We start from the raw sequence: 22,554 nt of genomic DNA, 5'->3' as shown, positions 1-22,554 counted from the left end.
GTTTCAACTATTATTTTCTCAGTTACGTGTCTATTCTCTCCCCAGTAACTATATGTAAATAAATAAATGAAGGTTATATGGTAAACCTTTTTGAAATAGGATCAGTACTTTTAAATATTCTAACAATTACCCCATTACTAGTGTCCTCCTCAAATTAGCAACTACATACAAAACAGTAAGCCCTGGACTTCATGGGCTACTCTGACCTCCAAAGTCCACCCTGTTACCAATCACTAGTCTTATATGCAAAGGAGTAACCTAGATATCTTCCATCTCAATAGCCTTTAAAACCACATGAGTCTGTTTTATAGTCAGTTTTATTTTTAAAAGAGAACAACCCTTACTGTTCTTCTTTACGGATAAACAATAACCATTATTCACCTGAAGTAATTGTTCTCTCTGAGACTTATTGCCTTAGACTGCTAATCGACACCTAGTCCTAGAACTTTCAAGCCTAGATTCTGCCTTATCTAGGCCTAGAATGTTTTCAGTTTCTGATACTTATTGCCAAATAAGCTCAACCTTGCTTGATTTTTTTTTTTCTGATTTCTGTCTGGGTGGTTTAACATTAGCTTTTAATTTTAGTTCTGCCCCAAAACTCTTCTCCAAGCTGACTCTCTTGACCTCTCCAGAATTGTCCTGCTTGGCCTCATACTAACTTTGGCAATATGTTATAATCTTCTGTCTCCTTCTCACTCACTGACTCATCTGTTTTTACATATGTCTAGTTTATTGTCTCTGCATCCTTGTCTCACTATCACTGCCCTGGTAGAACCATTTTCCTCCTCCTGCTTGTCTCTGCATTGTCTCCTCTCATACCTTCCCTTGCCTCTCTCTTCTTGTAAAATTTGGGCATATCCTGTTCTGTCAAATCTTTCCCTAGTTTATCCCATTGTCTGCAACTCAATTAACATCACTTTCAAATATAGGTGCTTTTTTCTACAAAGTAACTTTACCTTCAACTGTGGGGTTTAAAAGTGAGTACTAAGTGTGTATCTGTATTTCAACCAGACGTATTACAACTATGTCTTAAGGGCTACACCACACAACACCTATTTTTTCAGTAAATAGCACTATCTTGAGGGCGTTCAAAGTGTGATCAAATATCCTACAACATTAATGTCCATATTATTTGTTGCAAGATTGAAAGTCTAGAAGATTCTTGAGCTTTCTCCAAAAAGCAAGACAAGTCTCAGATGGAAAGATATGCTAACCCTTAAGTGTTTAGAGTTCATTTTGGGATCTGAGTAGTTCTGAGACATCCACCTGCTGGTGGATAGTGTGTATACACACACATACACACACACACACACACACACACACACACACACACACACACATACACTCACACACAAACATATACTGTTTCTCATTTAATGAAGATTTCTGTCTTATTTTAGTTTACTATTGCTGTAACAAAATACATTGACAAAAACAATTTAGAGGAAAAAAAATTTTTATTTTTAACTTACAGTTCCAGATTAGTGTCCAGCATGTGGAAAAGTCACAGTGTTAGGAACTCAAGAAATGATCAAAAACCAGAAAATGATGAATTAATATGTACCAGTCTTCAGTGTTACATCTCTATTTTTATACAGGTCAGAAATCAATGCTTAGGAAATGGTATCACCAACAATGGGAGAGCCTTCACACCTTAATTAATTTGATTAAAATAATCTCCCACAAACATACCCACAAGCCAACCTGATCTAGACAATGTTTCATTGAGACCCTCTTCGTAGATTATATTATATCATATTGACAAAGCTAACCACTTGATTGTAACTTGTCCTCTACCCCCAACTCAAGTCATTCTATGGAGCTCTGGGGATTATTTTACAAACACAATCCTGCTTGAAGGACTGTCATTCTTATTTGAGGTTCAAGAAAATGCAGTTCATAACAAAGCAAAATTGAGCTTGCCCACAGTGGGGCAGGTGATAGGCTGCAGTTACATTCCTAGCTGTCTGCCTTCCAGTCTGTAAAATATGTTCCCTGGAAACCTTGCTTCTTACTTAGTGGGTATTCTGAACTCAAGGATGTGAGTGCTCTTCCTGGACACAGAGATATAGTGAATGGATGGTAACTTTCATCAGCGTCCACTACATATATTAATTTTAGGTACATAAAAAAGCCTTAAGAAAAAGGACTTACATCTAACACATCACACTGATATTTGAGGCTCATTGTAACATAGTTGCTCTTTCTTACTGGGCATGCTAAATGTATTTGGTCACTTTGAAAATCCACAGAAATAGAGCCCTATGCTCTGACAATGATTTTCTGTGAATCATCTCTTTATGAGGCTCTTCCCAGATGTACCTATTTTCTGTGTTATCTTGCTCTTGGGTCCTTTCCCTGGCAGGTCAGTATAAGCTAAGCAATGGTACTTTTGTCTTAAGTCTACAGTGAATAAAATTGAGCCATAGAGGAATTACCTCACTCTCTTAAGAAAATTTTGTATTTCCCTTCTGAATTTGTCAATCTTGTTCCTGCAAATGAAATTTAAAGCCATATAGGTATTGCCTGAGTATGTGTCTCAAACTACCCAGGAAGAGCCTGCATTCACAGACAAGAACAAAACCAAAATTAAACTACAAACAAACAAGTGAATAAAGCCAGTTTGTAAGTACCATAGATTTCTTTGCCAATAAGCAGACATGTCCCATTGTAAGAAATTACTGAGTGAACAGCCAGCACTAAAGGTAGGAGTGCTGAGTGTCAGAGGGGACGTGGAACAAAATAGCATCCTCATAGGTTTGAACAGAGTTGCTAACACCAGATACCACAGTCTTCATCCTAATAGGAGAAAGACAAAGAAAAGAAAGCATGTTCCCTGTGTCCAATCTGGCTGTACTCCAGGTAGAACATCAAAAAACCAGGATCTTATTAACAGCTGGCCTTTGACATTCTATGTGTCAAAAACACTTTCCTGATACCTGTCTTTTTCTTATGGCAGTATACGCCATGAGAGTAATGATTGAACTCTGGTATCTGCTGTCTCTTCTATTTTCCTGTCATCAAATAGTTTGATATTTGATACCTAGAAGTGCTTCATAAAGGTTTCTTAAATGAAGGAGACTAGTATCTGCAGGTGTACTGGCTGGTTTTGTGTGTCAAGTTGACACAAGTTGGAGTTATCACCGAGAAAGTAGCTTTAGTTGAGGAAATGCTTCCATGAGATCCAACTGTAAGACATTTTCTCAATTAGTGATCAAGGGGGAGAGCCCATTGTGGGTGGTGCCATTCCTGGGCTAGTAATATTGGGTTCTATAAGAAAGTAAACCACTAAGTAACATCTCTCCATGGCCTCTGCATCAGCTCCTGCTTTCTGACCTCCTTGAGTTTCAGTCCTGACTTCCTTTGGTGACTAACAGCAATATGGAAGTATAAGCTGAATAAACCATTTTCTCCCCAATTTGCTATAGCGTTGAAACTCAACAATAGACAGGGGTTTGACTGAGAAGAACTGGATTAAGCATTGCAGCAAACCTATGCTAAGCAGCTTCCCCTTCAGTTTGAATGAGATTGTTTTTACTTCTATTGCTTCAATCAGTGTCTTGTTGGTAGTATATCCTCAGTAACTCTCCTTGAATGGATGAACAAATGAATAAATGATAAATTTTCTGAGCACAAGTTTGCAATTGCCTTCAAACACTTCTCCTTGAAAGAAAGAAAGAAAGAAAGAAAGAAAGAAAGAAAGAAAGAAAGAAAGAAAGAAAGAAAGAAAATTGTGTTTTCTATTGGAGCCTGCAGAAATCTAGATTGAGAAGAATAAACTCAGGCTACAGCCACTCAACCAGAGAGAATGTGAAAAGGCAATGTTTGTGTCTCTGATTCAGATGTAACATTTTAATAAAAGTCATGGAATTACAATCAGAGGATGCTTATAATAAATTAGATAAAAATTCTTTAGATACCCTGAAAGTTTCAGCCCCTGCTTTTGGAGGATTCTGTAACTTGGCCCCAGCATGTCTGAGATTGGTACCTCTTTAGTTCACTGTGTTCACCAGAGGTGTGAAGAGAAAGTGTTGAGAGTAGATAAGGATGCTCGGTTGCCCTAGGTATGCTGTCTTCTCTGCATCTACAGTGTGTGATAGTGGGTAAGTGATAGTTTAAGATGTTAGAGGGTTGGGTAGGAATGATTCCCTACCTTTAGTAGTTTTTTTCACCCCATCTCAGAAGTTGTGCTTCTATTTTATCTATTTTGTTGTATTTGACTCAATTTCTGACCATCTTTTCTAATTCCTCTGTTTATTCCCACTGAGTCTGCCCCGTCTCTGAATTTTTGAAGAGCTCAGTGTGGTTAATATCAATGTTGTGCTTGAGATTATCAGGCTAATTAGCCACTGGATAAAATTAATATATTCACTGGATATAATATGATGGAATGAACGCACCTTATAAACTACCAAAAGTGGTGACTAGAGAAGGGGATAGACGATAGGTGGTGAGCTTTTTTTTCTACTGCAGAAGATCCCCAGAAACTCTTTCAGGAGACTGATGCCACAGAACAAATAGATGGAAAAAAGACTTTTGATGGCATATCATCTAGTCCTGTCAGATATACAGATGAGGAAACGAAGGGTCAGAGTACACAAATAAGCATTCTAAGATCAATAATTTGACCACACTGGCAGGCCAGATTTACTATCTCATCTTGCATACCTTGTCTCTGTTAGCAGAATGCAGTGTGTAAGTGTACAGTGTTTCAGGGCTTTGGATTATTGATACTCTGCTGCAGCATCTCTCAACTACAAAAGAGAAATATTCATTCTTTTTTGACAAGTATGACAATTCTCCGGTCATCTGTTATCTGTTGACACTGGGGGCGCAGCAGCAATGGACACAACACACAGAAATTCCTCCCCTTGTGGAATTTTCAGTTTTCTCTGAGGAAACACATAACTGTAAGTAAGTGTGTGTGTGTGTGTGTGTTTGTGTTCACATATGAGTGTGCTTTCACATGTTTCTGCATTGCATAAATATACACTAGATTATGGCATATGCTGGAGAAAAATTAAGACAGGAAGGAAAGTTGAGAGCATTAGGGTGCCAGAAGAGACAGAGGGTACTTTGTGTGGGAGTATGTGATACCAAGAGACCTTGCTTATAATGTATTTGAATCTGAGTAGTGATCTGACCTAAAGCCCAGAACAGTATCTTAAAAGGCTATAGAATAGGACTGGGATTCATATATCCATCTAACAACTAATGGAACATATAACCACAACATCACTTACTGACTACGTATGAAATTATTGGTTTCAGTATCTAGTTAACAGATTAACTATTTTCTCTAGGTTAGATATTTTATTTCCTGAAGTTTCTTATGAAGGTTATATTTTAACTTTATATTTAAGCCATCAGAACAGAGACATAAGGTATTTTAGGCTATGGGACTTCTGTGGTGAGGTGTAATAAGAAGTCATGGTGTATGAAAAGGAAGTGAAAAGGAACACTGGGGAGGAAAAGGTGTGAACCAGAATCACACATCACAATGGCTTTGATCCTGACAGTGTATCTACTGGCAGACTATTTTATCAAGCAATAGAAAGCTAAGGCAACATACTTCAGCCTTTTGACCTTCGCTCTGCCAGCAGCCAAGAAAGAAACTGAGAAGAGAAGAAAGGCCTCATGTTTCAATAATTCTCTTCTGGAAGCAATATTCTCTTTCCACATATGATCCAGAAGATTTGTTGAGTAAATTTTGGGCCAGCATTTAAATCAAGCTGACATTGTCTATAGAAAAAGATTCTTATATGATCATTAACTTGAAACTCAAAGTGAGAGACCATCACTCATTTTTCTCTGCATCACCCATAGCAACAAGCTCTGTGAATATTCATTTTATCAAAGATTATGTAGTAAAGTGTGACAAACATCAACTAATTTCTTAATTAGAGACATCAGAAACTTGCCATGGTGCTCATGATTTTGACTTCTTTGTGTATGTGTCGAGGAATATTTTTTGAAAACAGTCACTTAGCCAGCCAAAGTAGATACGTATGTGTGTGTGTGTGTGTGCAAGCACGCGTGCTAAGTTGAGGCACTGGTCATCAGCCCAAGCCTTTGTTTTGTTGTTTCTACTCTACTTGCTCAACTCAAAACAAAATACTAAACTTTCAGCCACCTTTGAAATCCACATGATGTACACCTCTACCTTCAACCTGTGCCAAACAAGAGACTGAGTTGCCCAGGAACATGTGCATGGGGTGGCCAGATCTCTCTGCTATCATGTCTCTTTTTCCACATCTGCAGCCCTTATGTGTACCAACCCTCTTTCTGAAGATGATTCTAAAAGCCAGTAGCCCATAATTCTACCTCCATCAGTTTAATAGAGTGAAGATAATTTAATTACCCTTTAACGAGGAGGGATCCTGAATGCCCAGGGGTTATAATTAAGAGAGTGCCAGTGATCATTATCAGCATCCATTATCACTGCCTGGCCCCCCTCTTTAGTTACCCTTGGCTACTTTCCTTTCCTAGATGTTGTCACCTGTCCCAGGGTTTCTTTTAATGTCTGGTGGTATTGTCCCACATTCCTAATCACCACCACTACCATCAACTTGCACCATTCCTTTACTTCCCACCTCCCAGTGCCCTGCTGTTCCAAGCTTGCTGCTTCTACACATGGAAACTCAGTGTCTAGCTTTGCCTGGGACTCCTGCACCCCAGCATCAGTAGATACTCCAGCTTTCCTGTACCCTTGGTTATGAGTGAAGCATCTCCATTTCTGTAATGAAGCTTTTGGTCTTGGGAGTGAAACTTGCAGTAAATATAGTTGCTTCTCTGGGAAGAGAGCTGGATGGAAGTGCCTTAGCCTAGTGGCTCTGTGAGAACATTCCCTCTGTAACCTGCTGCTTGCTTTCCTGCCACTCTTGAAGTGATACCACTAAACCCTAAGTAATCTGGCTCACATGAGTTGTAGAACAAGTTAGCCAAGACTTCCAAAAAGTTTGAAAGGTGACTAGCAGAGGAAGAAAACACTCCCCAAATAGAGCCCAGGGTGTATGATGGTGACCTAAAAGAGTTTAATGGTGGAAGTTCTGGAGTTGCCTGCTTACTTGGATATCTTATGAGCTGTGTCCTGTTTTACATGAAGTCTGTAATGTTCTATCTTTCCAGCACCATGTGGACAGGCACTGTGTCCGATGCACTGTCAGAGCTGTTCCAGTTTCCTGGAATAATCATTGCCACGAGAAAGGCAGCCAGCACTCACTTGACTTCCCCACCATTCAAAGACAAGATCCACAGACCTCTGGTTTATCTGCTAAAAGACATTTCCAATCAATTAACAGCTCCCTCGTGGGGAGACACTCCTTTAACAAACAGGAAGTGTTGTATTCTAACAGATCCAGAAAACAAATCATTCATGGATCATTAAAAGAATTCCACTCAACCTTGAGTCCCCAGGATTTGGCATAGAGCCCAGAACAGAATATTATTTGTGATAGTCAATAAATGTGTTTGAAATGATAGAAGACAAGAGAGAGGAGGGAGTATAGGGAGGAAAGCAGAAAAAATAGTGCATAAGCCATCTCATATTCTTTGTAAGAGGTGCAGAGTCTCTGTTCTCAAGGTTCAATCCTGCTTTTACCCAGCTCTGCTTCCAAGCTTTTGGTCAGTTAGCCCACCTCATTCCTGATCCAAATCAGTAATAGAATATAGCAATCATTGTGACCTTGCTTAACATTGGGGAAGTAATTTTGTGAGATGCATGCATTAAATGGATAATATCATGTGAGGATGGTAGCATACCAGCCAGGAGAAGGAACGATTGTCATTATTTGACTTTGGACTAAGCATTTATGATCATATTCTAAAACCATATCTAGAGGATAAACTGTAAGTCATTTGTTTGTTTTTAAGCCCCTCCCTCATGTGTGTTTGTGTGTGTGTGTGTGTGTGTGTGTGTGCTTACATGCATACCACATGGGTACCAGAACCTGTAGATGGCAGAAGAGGTCATCATATTCCTCTGGAGCTAGTTACAGGTCGTTAGGAGCTACTTGATACAGGCTATTAGGAACTGAATTTTGGTTCTATGTAAAAGCAGCCAATTCTCCAGGCTGCATTCTTATTTTTCTTTGTAGTTTTTCTGGTTTGCACATTTCAGGAAAGTTTTTCCCCTTGCTTTATTATCAGAAATAAAGATAATATGCATGCAAATCTGTTAGACACATGAAGCTTGTTCCACCTAAATTCCATTGACATGTATACTGTCGGAACATGTTTTGTGCTAGAAGCTAGGACAGATTTTGTGTACCAGAAGAGGACTGCTATCTGGGAAATGATCCCTGTAGTTCACAGACCTCCTGTATAGCCTGCCAAGGATCATCTCTCCTAAAGCACCTTTCTTCCAAAGGCAGGGAGATGGGAGATTTGTGCCTGATTCTTCTTACTAATAATACCTTTTTTTATTTAAAAAACAAACAAACAAAAAAGAACAAAAATTAAAAACAAAAATACACATCAAGACAGAATGCAGATGGAAAAACCCATTAAAAATGTTTTACTGCATCCTAAAAGGCTTTGGATTGTTCCATTAGTATCAGGAAGGAATTAATTGATACTGTCACCTCGTATTTCTGGGGAATCACATTCTACCTGGAATGACATGGGCCGTTCTGCAAGGCTACTTTGAAATCTCACCCCTGCTGTCATCATACCTCTGTGTCCCTGTCATCAACTCCCACTCTACTTCCACAGTAGCTCAGAGAAGGTACATGGAACTTCCCCCAAGTATCCAGCATCTACAGATCATCTCTTCTCCACAGTAGAAAAACCCAGCAAACATTTTCATTCTCTGCCTCTACTGTGTCTGGTTCCCATGATAGAATTCTTGGGTAGCCTGTTAGAGATGTCCATTCCTGTCATCTAACTTCTCTGCTTATTTTTATTTGCAAAGACATTAAAACAACGTGCTGATTTTGAGGAACAAACATTGGAAATAATTCAAGAGACGATCAATTTATAAGTTAGTTATCATTTACTGCCAGTTTTCACATTTTTGACCTGGGTTAATTCATCCAGTCATTCATCTATTGCTGTCACATGCTAGTCCAAGCTTTTCAATTACAAAACTGAATGACACAAAGATACTGTTTCTCTTATATTTATATGTCACTGGAATTGATATCAGTTCCTCCTTTCTTTCCCCTTCTTCTTCTGTTTGTCCATTGTCCTTTCACCCTTCTGCCCACCCATCATCTATTCATTGATCCATCTATATTGAGCTTATTATCAGTTATGTGGTAAGCATTTGGAGGGACCAAACTAGACCTTTCTCCTATTCTAAAAATTATCATGACTATAGAGAATGGAGACAATATTAGGATTGTCTCCTTAATACAGTGTCAGGCAGAGTCCCAGCGTGTTGTGGAACCCCCACCTCAACACTCACCTTCAGACAATGATCTTCCAAGCACTTTCCTGTTTCCTGATTACAAAACACTTGTCAGTACTTATTTCTTGCTTCTTCTGGTCACCTCCTTGCTGAGAGGAAAACTAGCCTAAAAACCCAGGCATAAACAAATCAAAAGAAATTCTACCCTATCCTCAAGGTCATCCTAGTAAATTGGAAGTGTTCTTAAAAAAAATTGCTACTAACTGGGAAAAATCTTGATGTCAACTGTGAAGAATCACTTCCCCCACACTACAAAGTTAAGCCAAAGTTAGAAACCCCACAGTACCCAGCACCTGTGCCTAAAGATGACTCTAGAAGGTAACCTATAAAACTCTCTGACAAAGATGTTACAAGGGCTAGGATGCTGTGAAGTCACAAGGAAAAACAGACAGGCTGTCTCCAAACATCTTAAATGCCTTCCAGGCCTTGAGCTTCTGTGGTCTCTCTCATTTAGTTTTCTCAGGAAGCCTGTGATGATTCATGATTTTTTCACCAATGAAGAAATTGTGGTTTAAGGAGGCTAATTGGTTTGACCAGAGTCAAAGGTAGCCAGCTGCTAAACACAGCACCCCAGAAGAACTGACTGTATTCTCCATCTTCCTGCAATTAGAAAAGCAGCATGGTGACACTCCGCTGTTAGTAACTTTGTTTGAAGTTCTTCCCTGGGGATGATCTCATCAGACTTTACACTATAATACCATTTCCTGGAAACACATTCAGCCAAATGAGCCTCTATGGATAAATACATTGAAGAAACTCTAGGTTGTATTGCAAAAAAATCAAAGAGGAAACCAAAAACAAACAAACAAAAAACAAAAACAAAAGAAGAAAAAAACAGATGTGCATGCAGTGGCTCCTGGCAAGGTGTCCTGTGACTCAATTCGAAATTTATGGTTCGTTTAGCAAGCATTTGAAGAGCAGCTTATCAGAGACTGGCACCTGCAGTTTGTGTTCTTACTCTGTGTGCATTATGAGAAGTGGCATCATATTCTCCTTCCTCTCCTTAGTACCCACTGAACTTGTAATTAGAACATAAATGATATTTGCAGAATGAGTGAAATGAGCTTCAAACTTAACCCTGAAGAAAGTCAGAATCATGATTTAGAGGAGGGCTTCCAAGAAGTGGTGATAATCCCTATGACTCACAGGTACACTTGGAGTTCCTGCGTGTTTCCAAAGGTAAAAAGGAGGCTTGATAGGGGCCGAGGCTGAGTATTTTAGGTGTGATAGTTGAAGTTGCCATGATAGGGTATGGATGTTAGGATCAAACCTTAATCTCACTGAGATATTTAAAGACAGGATCCTTTGAAATGGTGAAGATTAGATAGAGTCATCAAAGGAACAGAAAGCCAAAGTTTCTGTGAAGCCCTGCACTGCCTTCAGACTTCACCAAGAAGATCAGCACCAGATGCAGGCCATTGAACCTCCAGAACTTTGAGATAAACACACATTTTTTTTCTCTGTAATTTACTCAGCCTTAGATATTTTATTACAGTTATAGAAATAGAATAAAGCATGGATCCCTTATATATCTGTACTGTTTTTACTACAATGAAATGGCTTCTTCAGGATAAATTGATAGTCTGATTAAGAGCCAAAGCATTAACTGATTATTTACCACCCACAAATTGTGATGCTGCTGCATTCAAAGTCAGCCCTGCCAGTTGTAAATCATGCCTTGAATGTGGAATCATCCCCATGAGGGAGGGGACTAGGATTGTCCTTAGAGCTTTTGAAGATAGAGTACATGAAGGTTCAAGATGTGTTTCCCTTTTGTATGAAATTAGTTCTTCTGTGAGCAAGCATCTTTATTTCTCTTGTCTGAAATACTGATATTTTTGCTAAGCTATTGCAGAACTGCAAAGAAGAAGCAAGCATAGTTTTAGATACAGAGTGACTTTTTTGACAGTCTCTTTAAAGGACACAATTATCAGAAACTCCCAACAAAGAGCCCTTTACAGATGGCAAAATCCTTCCTTGTCTTGCACAAGAGGATCAAACCCTTTCTAGGCATGGACCTGCTGACCTTCTTGATTCTCAGTAAAGCACTATAACTGTAGTCTGTTGACCGCCCCCCAGGCCCTCTGCTCCTGGTTCATCTGAAATACAAAACAAAAAAAATGTCTCAATGTGTCTCAAGCTGCTTTTCTGAGAACATTGCTTATAGAATGCAGTTTTACCAGGGGAACTTGACAACTATACCTCACCAATTAGCCTTTACTTTTCGTTTTCATGACTTAAAATTTTTTCTTTTCTTTTTTTTTATGAATTTTTGGTTTTTATTATATATGTATAGAATTCATTCTTTTTTTTATTGGATGTTTTATTTACATTTCATATGTTGTCCCCTTACCCCATCCCCACCCACCCAGGAACCCCCATCCCCTCACCCCTCCTCCTTCTTCTCTGCAGATGTAACCCCTACCTACCCCCCCACTCCCACCTCCCCACCCTCAAATTCCCACCCCCTGGGGCATCCAGCCTTCATGAGGTCAAGGATCTTTTCTTCTACCTATGCCCAGCAGGGCCCTCTGCTCTTACATATACAGCTGAAGCCATGGATCCCTCCCTAAGTGCTCCCAGGCTGGTGGTTTAGACCCTGGTAGCTGTGATTGGTTGGTATTGTTGATCATGGGGCCACAAACCCTTTCAGCTCCAATGGTCTTCACTCTAGCTCCTCCATTGGGAACCCCATGATCAGTTCAATGGCTAGTTGTGAGCATCTGCCTCTGAATATGTCAGACTCTTGCAGACCTCTGAGGAGACATCTATATCAGGCTCTTATCAGTATGCACTTCCTGACTTCAGCATCTACCTTTGGTGACTGCACATGGGATGGATACTCAGGTGGAATGGTCTTCAGACGGCCCCTCCCTCAGTTTCTGTCCCTCACTTTGTCTCCATATTTGCTCCCTTGAGTATTTTGTTGCTCCTTCTAAGAAGGACCAAATCACCCCTACTTGGTCTTCCTTCTTCATGAGCTTCATGTGGCCTGTGAGTTGAATCTTGGGCATTTCAAGGTTCTGGGCTAATATCCAATAATCAGTGAGTGAATACCATGTGTGTTCTTTTGTGATTGGCTTACCTCACTCAGGATGATAATTTCTAGTTCCATCCATTTACCTAGGAACCTCTCGAATTCATTGTTTTTAATAGCTGAGTAATACTCCATTGTGTAAATATACCACATTTTTTGAATCCATTCCTCAATTGAAGGATTAAAATTTTTTCTAACAAAATCATCTTTATATATCTTGAAAGAAGAAAAATGACATTGTGAGAGGTTTGTAAGGCAGCCCCTATAAGGAGTTACTTGTTTGTGCATTAGGCAGCCCCAAGGCCTCCTCTCTGCTCTTTAGTTCCAGAGACCAGTGGTGTAGTGCACACCCCCACACACCCAAGCTATATCACTGAAGTTTTCTGTCCATGTTGAAAAAGAAAACACTAAGCTCAGGCTGGAGCTATAGTTGATAGGTAGAATATTTGCCTCATGTGTATGAAACCCTAGGTTCAATTATAGTACTACTGGGAGAAAGAAAAAGTGTAGGAATGGGGATTGAGATAGATTCTTCTCATAGACAGCTTTCCCTAAACTGATATCCACAGTATGACACCCCATATAAGGAACTCTCTAATTGTGTCGTCAATACTTAAGACTCTTTGGAATGTATGCATTCTTAGAAAGGGTGCTTAATTAGTACCAGTTTATTGCCTTGGGGTGGGGGTGGGAAACAGAATGTAAATGAAACCTTTTCTCATTTAATTGACAGCACACTTTAATCACACCCTCCAAACCAGGAGTTCAGGTTGGTGTGTGTTACAGAAATGTGGTTACAAAGCGTGGCTAGCTATATGATGTGTTACTTTGTCTTAATAAGGCTATAGGAACAATGATTACTAGAGCTGAGTGTCACGATTTGTTTCTCTTTATAATTATCTCCAGACTATGACTCCTATTATAGCATCTTTACCTAGCAGAAGAGGAAACCGAGTAGAAGTCAAGCATCCTGGTCTTATACCATGTTTAATCTGAACCTATACCCACCTTCTGTATTGAATTTTGCAAGATCCTGAAAAGTTTAGAAATACTCACTTTCTTAAGCCTCAATACCTTGCCCCAAACTGTGCATAGTGGTGCATGCGTTTAATCCTAGTGTTTGGGAGACAGAGGCAGGCAAATTACTGATTTCAAAGCCATATTGGTTAACAGAATGAGTTCCACAGGACCACACAAAGAAGCCCTGTTTGAGAGAGCTGAGACAGAGAGACAAAGAAAGACAGAATGTGCCTCACTAAGTGGTATGTAAAGTTTCCTGTCTCCAAATTAAGATATTTTACCCCCAACTAACTGTCCCATGGGAGTACTGGAAGAGGTAGAAAGAGATATTGCTTGAGAAGAGAGGACATGGTATCATAGGAAGATCAGTTTCTACTTCCAGGAACAGATTTTCCTGGCTTCTGACTTCCACTCTGCTATCTTCTCCATCACTGACTTCTCCCTTGAACAGAATTACATAGAGATTGCAGATGAGCAAGCTGTGTTTTGGGTGCAGCAGCTTAGCTGGCTTGCTGACAGCTAAGTTTTCCCTGGGGACATCAGACATCAAGGAAGCCACAGCATCCTGCTCTTCTTACATGGCCTTTATTTTCCTGCACTGTTCAATTGGTTTCCTCCTGTGAGCACAAAGGAATCAACAAGAGAACTGTTTCCCAAATACTCATCATTACCTTAGAGTGAAGGGATTTAGTCCTAACAGGGTCATCTCAGCTCATCGGTAAACAGGTGGAAGTGGGTGTTGTTAGGTTTCAAGCTCTGGTATGAGGTAGATGATGGCACTATATCAAGTACATTGTAACTAAGCCACCTCTCTAGCTTTGTCACCTTTTAGAGGACTACAAGCAGCAGTCAGCAATACATGACTTAACAAAAGAGATTATTCCACTCCAGTGACCCTGAAGTTTCTCTGAAACCTGTGTGTTTTTGATATTGTGATCTTTGAGAAATCAGGCCAGTTTACCTCCACTTCCAAAGCTGTACTTTGCAGAAAGCTGTAAAGACATTAGTTCAAATTGTGGGCTGATAGCATATCAGGTACACATTTCTAGAAAGGAGTATGAATATAGAAGAGAATTAATAATACTTTTTAACCCTAAAAAGTAGCTGCTTTTTCCTCCTAGTCTATTTTTCACTATTTGTCAAATATTTTCTAACTCTTTGTGTGCACTTGGAAATATTTTTGTATGGCTGGGATAAAAATAAGTTATGGGTAAAATTTCAGACTGTTAAAGTGAGTCTAATAATTCACCTTGGTTTGCCTAGAACTTCCCCTATTCTACCATTAAAAGTCTTGTGACCAGGAATTCACCAATTCTCAGGAGAAAATCTAAGTTAAGAGTCGGGTATTGAAGGAGACTCATGTATCACCTACAGAAGAGATTTTCCTGAGACTTTTCAGGGGACAGAAAATGGGTAAGGTTAGAGACTCAACCATGTAGTCCAGAACACCGGGGGTTGAGTCCCACCTTTAAATATTCAAAAATAATTTGTCTAGGAACTGCAGAGATGGATTAATCCAGAAGCCCTGTCTTTAGTCCCCAGAACCCACACGAAAAATGCTGAGTTTGATGACACATACTTGTAATTTCAGCCCTGGAAAAGTGAAATGGAATCCAAATGGTCTTGGGTTGCATGGGATTTTCCAGGAAGAGCAGGGACAAGGACTCAGAGTCATGATCCCTGTCTGGAGAAATCCTTGTGGAAGTGTTGGGACTCAGCTGAGCAGTTTATGGAAAAGAAAAATGTGCAAAGCCATTCTGGCAACAGCACATAATACACAGGTCTTCAATTATGCCAGCCTTACTGGGTCCATACATACTTTGTATGATTGTTTCCAGAGAGGAGAACTTCAAGCAGAAGGAACAGCTTCTAAAGTATTAAAGAGACCCGCTTCTTGTCCTTTTATATCCCAGTACATGGAACAAAACACGGACTGCCCCTCTATCCAATAAATATCCACTGAGAGGTTATGTGGGCATGTTGAACCCAAGCCAATGAGTCTAGACTTAGAGCCATCAGTAAGAAAGGATCTAGCTTCCTTTGGTCAGTCCATTAATAATACAGTGCTTTCTAGTTAATGAAACTCAGTTCCTAGGACATTGTATTGCAGGAAGATTTATCAGGCACTGATTCAAATTGAAAGAAATATCTAAGTTAGAGTCAGGTACTGAAAGAGACTCATGTGTCACCTATAAAAGAGATTTTTCCTGAGACTTTTCAGGGGACAGATATGGGAAAGGTAAGAGAGTCAACTGTGTAGTCCAGAATGCCTGGTTTGAGTCCCAGCTCTGCCTCCTGGTAGGTGCATGTCTGTAGACCCACAGCTAATGCTTTCATCTTTAATCTCCTCATCTGTCCAATGGGAACTAAGGTACACATCTCAGACTTGCTTTGAAATGTTAATAAAATTATGCAACTATTTCTAGGAAGCATTCAGTTAATATGATGGGTTTTCATCCTTTACTTTTTCTAAAGGAAGTACTGATTAGGCTTTGACTATTCTTGAAATTCTAGAATGCAGAATACGCTACTTTCTAAATGTTGTGGCTGGTAAGAAATTGAGGTGTTTTGAGATTTTGACAGGTTGACTTTCACTGATAGCCTAGTTGAAATCTTGACTATATAGGAGATGAAAGAGGACTGACATTCAGATGTACTTTCCTTGGAGTTACTGGCACTAACATTGATTCCAGAATCTTCAACAAAAAACATACACATTTAATGAAAGAGTTACAAAATAAAATGATGATGATGATGATGATAAAGTGGAGAATGTGATCTTGTTGTTAGGGCACTAACCAATATCACATTTTAAAAAACTGTTTGATTCCATTCAGTAATGCTAGTCTAGACACTGCCTAAAAGGTATATATGTCTTGTTTATTTGTTTGTTTGTTTGTTTGTAGGTTTCTTCTACAACATCTAGCAAGATTACCTATGTAGGTGCACATGTAGATGAGCCTTCAAAAATACTTGATAACAAGATGTATTAGAATCAGGAGCCCCTTTTCTGTTCAAAAAAGTTTCAGCTTCAAGTCCATGGACCAATGGACTTGAAGAGTTTAAAGTTGAATCTTGAATATATATCTTGCAGATGTGTTAGAGCCAAGAGCACTGTGCACCCTATACTCTTCGACTCATGTAGCATTAAAATTATCCAAAGAGCAAATACCAAGTGATGAAGTCTGGGTTACTCCCATCTGTCTCATTAAATGTCATTTGGAATCAGCACCTTTTCTTATATAAAAGCCTATGGTTTCATCCTTAAAACGGAGTCTATTTCAAAGATTATTGTGGCCAGTATAGTTGGGGTTATTTCTACCCTCTGATAGCTCATCACATGTTTATATTACTTCATGAATTTCTTCATTTCTCATTTTTTGACCATCTTTAGATTAATTATAGTTTTTTCCTCACTCATTTTAGTGTTAACTCCTAAGCTTTTGGAAGTTTTATAGGAAAAATCTTAAGTTTATTTACTTAAGATCTGAAGTAATATCTCAATTCATGTAAATAATCTTCCCTAAGTTATGTTCTCAATATTTTAAGTGTGGTTGTTGTAGTTTGTTTTTCTTGTATTTTCATGTCTATGTTTTAAATTTTGGATCTGTGCATTTAGTGTTTTCCATTCTCTCTTGCCCTCAGACATTTTGTTTGAGATTATTTTTCTTCTTCCTTAAATACAGTGTTTAGGTCCTTTACTTCGGTTAAGTATCTATCTGCTACTTGTGAAACTGTGGCTTTGGTACTGGAAAAATGACCCTGTTTTGCCACCCATAGCATGTGTTCACTTGGTCCACAATTATGGGTAACAGTCCTTTTTCTCCTAGAATACTGATGATGTTATTCTAGTCTTTGAAAGTCTTTCACTGTTTCTGTTGACCATCATTCTTTATTTCTACAACTTACCCATTTTAATTTCTTTTCTAATGTATCTTCTTGTTTGTGACAGTCTTCTTTTGGGGGAGCTTTCATATTTTACCTAGTTACTTACTCATGCATAATAAATTACAGTAAAACTTAGGTATAAAAATATGTCATTTATTATTTCCCCTGGTTCTTATAGACAGATATTCTAGATGGACTTAGCAAGGCAAGTCTTATTCAGATTACTCTGTACTTTCAGTCATGTATTAGCTTTAGATGGAGAAATAGCCAAATGCCTAATGAGCTTCACTAGTTGCTTCGGTATACTGTAGCTTCATATCTTCTTGATGGGGCTCTCTATAGTATGGCCTGATGTATCCTTAGACCATGGAGAATGGCTTTCTCCAGTGTTAGCAAAGGGAGAAAGAAAGAAAGAGCCAGGCAGATAATCTGTATCCTTTTAGTCACTTGAATTCAGAAGTCACATGACATAAATCCTGTTCCATTATATCTTTTAGAAATGAGTCACTCAAACAACTTGTTCAATGTGAGAGGAGCTATACCTTTTAAGGGACGAGAGTGAGAAAATATAAGGATTTATTTTGAAACCATGCCCTATATCTTGCTCCTTTTTAAAAGCTCTTTTTCATGTATATATGTGCACCTGTGTAGTTTGTATGTACCACATGTGTTTAGGAACACATAAGAAGTCATCAAATTTTCTCAACCAAGTGTTCTAGGTTGGTAAGAGCCTGACATGTTATGAATCAAAGCCAGAACCTCTGAAGTGCACAAAGTAGTCTTATCTACCAAGCCAACTCTCCAGCCCTAGTTTTTAAAACAAAGTCAATAAGTACAGTTCCGCATATGCTGATTCCTGTTTGCAGACTTTTGGAGACTTAATATTACTTCTGCAAGTGTGTTTTCTGATAGGTTTGAGGGTATGGAGGTGATAGTGAACCTCTATTCCATAGAAATTTGAGAGAATTCTATAAGGGCAAGTTTCTAGATACAGTTCTCAAGATAGGATCTAGAGATGCAGAGTCTGTACTACTTCAGACTGGTAGTGTAGCTTTGAACTCCAGCCCCAGTACTGAATGGATATTATCTGTAATTAGCTTTCCTAGATGCAAGACCAGGAATTTAGAGGTTCTTAGCTCCTCCAGCAGGCCTCTTTGGTTTTTCCCAGTGAGGAGATGTCCTTGGTGGTGTCTGGAGCGTGTTTGTCTTTACCTTTCCTCTCCATGTTGTCCTTCTCAGCCTAGTCTGGTCTCCTTACATTTGCACCATTAAAAGTAATGCTTAAAAGTGCAGGCTACCAAGCTGGGCAGTGGTGGCATACACCGTTAATTCCAGCACCTCAGCGGCAGAGACAGACAGATCTCTTAAGTTTAAGGCAAGCCTTGTCTACAGAGTGAGTTTCAGAACAATCAGAACTACACAGAGAAACACTCCCTTGGGAAAGAAAAATTAAAATAGATCAGGCTCCCCAGCCAAGGTAAGGAGCGCATTCATTCTACACCATCCATTTCAAAATACACTTTCTTTCAAATTTTCTTTACTATTTACCAATTTAGAAGTTCCTTTTATACACACAAACACACACACAAAGGTGCACACACACATGCATGCACATGTACACAGTGTGTGTGTACATTTCCTGATCCAATATTTTTTATTTATTCATGGAAGGATTTTGTGTTTTAAGATTTATTATTTGGGTGCCTTGATACTGGGTTATCCAGGGAACTCTTAAAAAACAAAACTGCCCTCGTCCAAACTAAAGTTAGAAAATAGGCAAGTTAAAATCTCCTGAGATCCTGGACCAGGTATAGGCATATATATTTTAAAACTCGCCAGAGATTCCTCAATGCCCAGCACTGATAAGAGCTCATTATTATAGTTAAGGCGTGGTTCAGAAGCAATGGAAACTCATCAGGAGTCCTAAATTTGGCTGGTGGACTTGGAGAAAGTTAGATAAAGGAGAAAAATCTGCATTTTGTTACTTTTAAACACTTTCTTCATCTTCTGACTTTTATAGCTATCTGTTACAGGGCAAAATGACATCATCATCAGTATCATACCATGAGTATGAAGGACCCCCAGTTATGTCTATTAGCACCCTCTTCATGGCCAGAGTGCTGGGACTGTTTTCCATGTGTGGTTGTAGAATCCCTGCTCTGCCCAATGCATACATACAGACCTCCTATGAGTAGACTTATATACGAGTGTCCATGGTCTTATTTTCTGGTGCTCTTATGGAGCATGATGTGTAATGTCTAGATTAGTAGGTTATCAGATAAATCTTGCAAGGAATATGCTATGGCAGACATAATCCAGAGGGTAGAATTCTTTTCTTATAAGATTCCAAGCTGATGTCATAAAAGCTTCATTTGACTTTAGTTTCTACTTGCTAAAAGGATGTTCACTGTAGATCACACACATCCCTAGGATTCCTCAAAAGGAAGTATGTGTGAATGTTCAGAGTCAAGTCTATATGTGGCTGGATACCATTCTCGTTCTTTCCCTGGTTGGTAAGTTTGATGTTTACCACATGCACACACCTTTACTATCAAATCAAGAAAACATTCTGTATTCATGTGTTGAGCCTACTTCCACCTCTTTGATTTACATCCTAATAATAACTATAATAATTCACAGCTCACTTGTTAGACAACTCTAAAGTGTTAGACATGAAACTATGAATTTCACAAATACAATCCGTCTTCCTTACAAGTATGTAAGTAGGTTTTATGAGCTCACATTGACAAAAAGCAGACTAAAGCTCAGAGAGTAAAGGACTACAATATTGCTCATGTGGACAGGGTTCTTGCCAAGACTTATATAACCTGTAGTGCTCTGCTTCAACCCACATGCAGTCACCCTCTTTACCTTTCTCTACCTTGCCTGCTGCTCAGCCTTTGTCCAGCCCACAATGGCCTGATAACCTCCTACTTTGCCATCTAAACAATTTGTCCTTTAAGATCCAATAGGAATGTCCCTTCTCCTGTGTGGCATTCTTTTGGCTGTATTAGTTGTGTGTAAAGGGGTGTGCATTTGTGAGTGTATGTGTGTGTGTGTGTGTATCTATGTGTGTTTGTGTATATTTCCAATGTACTGTTAGGTTCATATATATATATATATATATATAATTTCTTCTACATCCCATGCATCCATTGAAATGTTCTTATATGCTTCTAATATGCATTTGAAATCAACCATTAGTATACCCTTCTTATGAAGAATGTAAGTATACACAAGGATAGTAATTGTGTTCTGTAGCTATGGATGTCTAAACAGCTGTAAAATTGTAGAGTCGTATGATCTACAGTTGCCTTTGCAATTATTTTACAGGAAAATCTTATGTTTAAAAATGTCAATCTAGACTTTAAAACAGTGAGACTTGCCCTACAGTTAAGTTTGGTTGTTGTTGTTGTTGTTCCCCTTCCTGTTATAATTGTCCATACTTTATAAAGAATATATAAATATTTGAATGCTGTGTAGTGGGAGAAAGGTCAAAAATGGTAACTGAGAGTTGATGATATAAAATCTTAACAGGCATGCCATGTACTAGCTTTCTTGTATTATCCTTACCCATGTTAAAATTTAAGTACATATAATTTAGTGGGTCTGGGTATATAGATCAGTTCATACAGTGCTTGCCTAGCATGCATAGAGCCCTTGGTTTGATCTGAAGTATTGTAGCATATCTGTATAATCACAACACTCAGAAGGCAGGAGAATTAGAAGTTAAAGATCAGGTTTGGCATTGACTTCCTTGTGTCCATGTGTCCTTTCTGAACAGATTTGTCTGTAGTTGAAGCATGGACATTTTCTTTACCCAGTGGCTAGTTTCCCATAATTGAAGCAATTCTACATGGAAGTTATTGATGTTCATCATCTTCTTTGAAGTGGAATGGGGGTACTGTCATAAGCAGGCCTGTAGGATACTCAAATGATGTTTAAATAATGAAATAATTTTAAATCCCATATTCTTTGGATATTTGAAGTATTTGAAGATCAACTATCTGCCTGTAGTATATCTGAGTTGTTAAACATTGTTTTTTCTTACAGATTTTTTACCTGAATAACCTTGGAATCATTTTACTGTAGTTAATTATAGTATCTAATATGAACATGAGATTGACTACTTGGATGTTAAGTTGCTTTACTTAATTATTTTGAACAGTTTATAATAGTAGTTATTAAAAGGATTGGTATTAAACCTTGTATTTTTAAATGAGTTGCGCACACATGATACCTATACAAGAGTTGAAACATACATACATCATGTTATAACAAATTAATCTTAAATATTTTGTATCAATATACAAAGGTTTATCCCAATAAAAGCATTCTGAAAAAAAGAATTTGTTCAAGGTCATCTTGAGAAATACTGAATGTAAGGAGTTCCTGGGTAATTAAAGCCTATTAGTTCACTCTAGCTGTCTTGAAACACACCAGAAGAGGGCATGAGTTCCCATTACAGATGGTTATAAGCCACCATGTGGTTGTTGGGAGTTGAACTCAGGAAGTCTGGAAGAACAGTCAGTGTTCTTAACTGCTGAGAAAGCATTTGACAAAATTCAACATCCCTTCATGGCAAAAGTCTTACAAAGATCAGGAATTCAAAGCCCATACCTAAACATAGTAAATGTAATATGCAGCAAGGCAGTAGCCAACATCAAACTAAATGGAGAGAAACTTGAAGCAATCCCACTAAAATCATGGACTTAAGGCTGCCCACTCTCCCCCTTACATGTGCAATATAGTACTTGAAGTCCTATCCAGAGCAATTAGACAACAAAAGAACATCAAAGGGAGATTGGTCTGAAGTTCTCTTTCTTTGTTGGGTCTTTGTGTGGTTTAGGTATGAACGTGATTGTGGCTTCATAGAACGAATTGAGTAGTGTTCCTTCTGTTTCTATTTTGTGGAATGATTTGAAGAGAATTGGTATTAGGTCTTCCTTGAAGGTCTGATAGAATTCTGCACTAAAACCATCTGGTCCTGGGCTTTTTTTTTTTTTTTTTTTGGTGGGGAGACTTTTAATGACTGCTGCTATTTCTTTAGGGGTTATGGGACTGTTTAGATGGTTTATCTGCCCCTGATTTAACTTTACCTGGTATCTGTCTAGAAAATTTTCCATTTCATCCAGATTTTCCAGTTTTGTTGAGTATAGACTTTTGTAATAGGATCTGATTTTTTTTTTTTAATTTCCTC

General features: G+C 38.6%; 1 protein-coding gene across 4 annotated transcripts in view; it reads left to right on the top strand.

Moving 5' to 3' along the window:
• Positions 1-22,554, top strand: part of Large1 (LARGE xylosyl- and glucuronyltransferase 1) — a 228,531-nt gene that overhangs the window by 99,134 nt on the left and 106,843 nt on the right. The gene's annotated exons all lie outside the window — the stretch shown is intronic.

The sequence above is a fragment of the Grammomys surdaster genome, unplaced genomic scaffold (assembly GCF_004785775.1).
Source record: "Grammomys surdaster isolate TR1022 unplaced genomic scaffold, NIH_TR_1.0 125707, whole genome shotgun sequence".
NCBI lineage: Eukaryota > Metazoa > Chordata > Mammalia > Rodentia > Muridae > Grammomys > Grammomys surdaster.
Note: the sequence above shows the minus strand (reverse complement) of the source record. Positions and strands in the feature narration are given on the sequence as shown.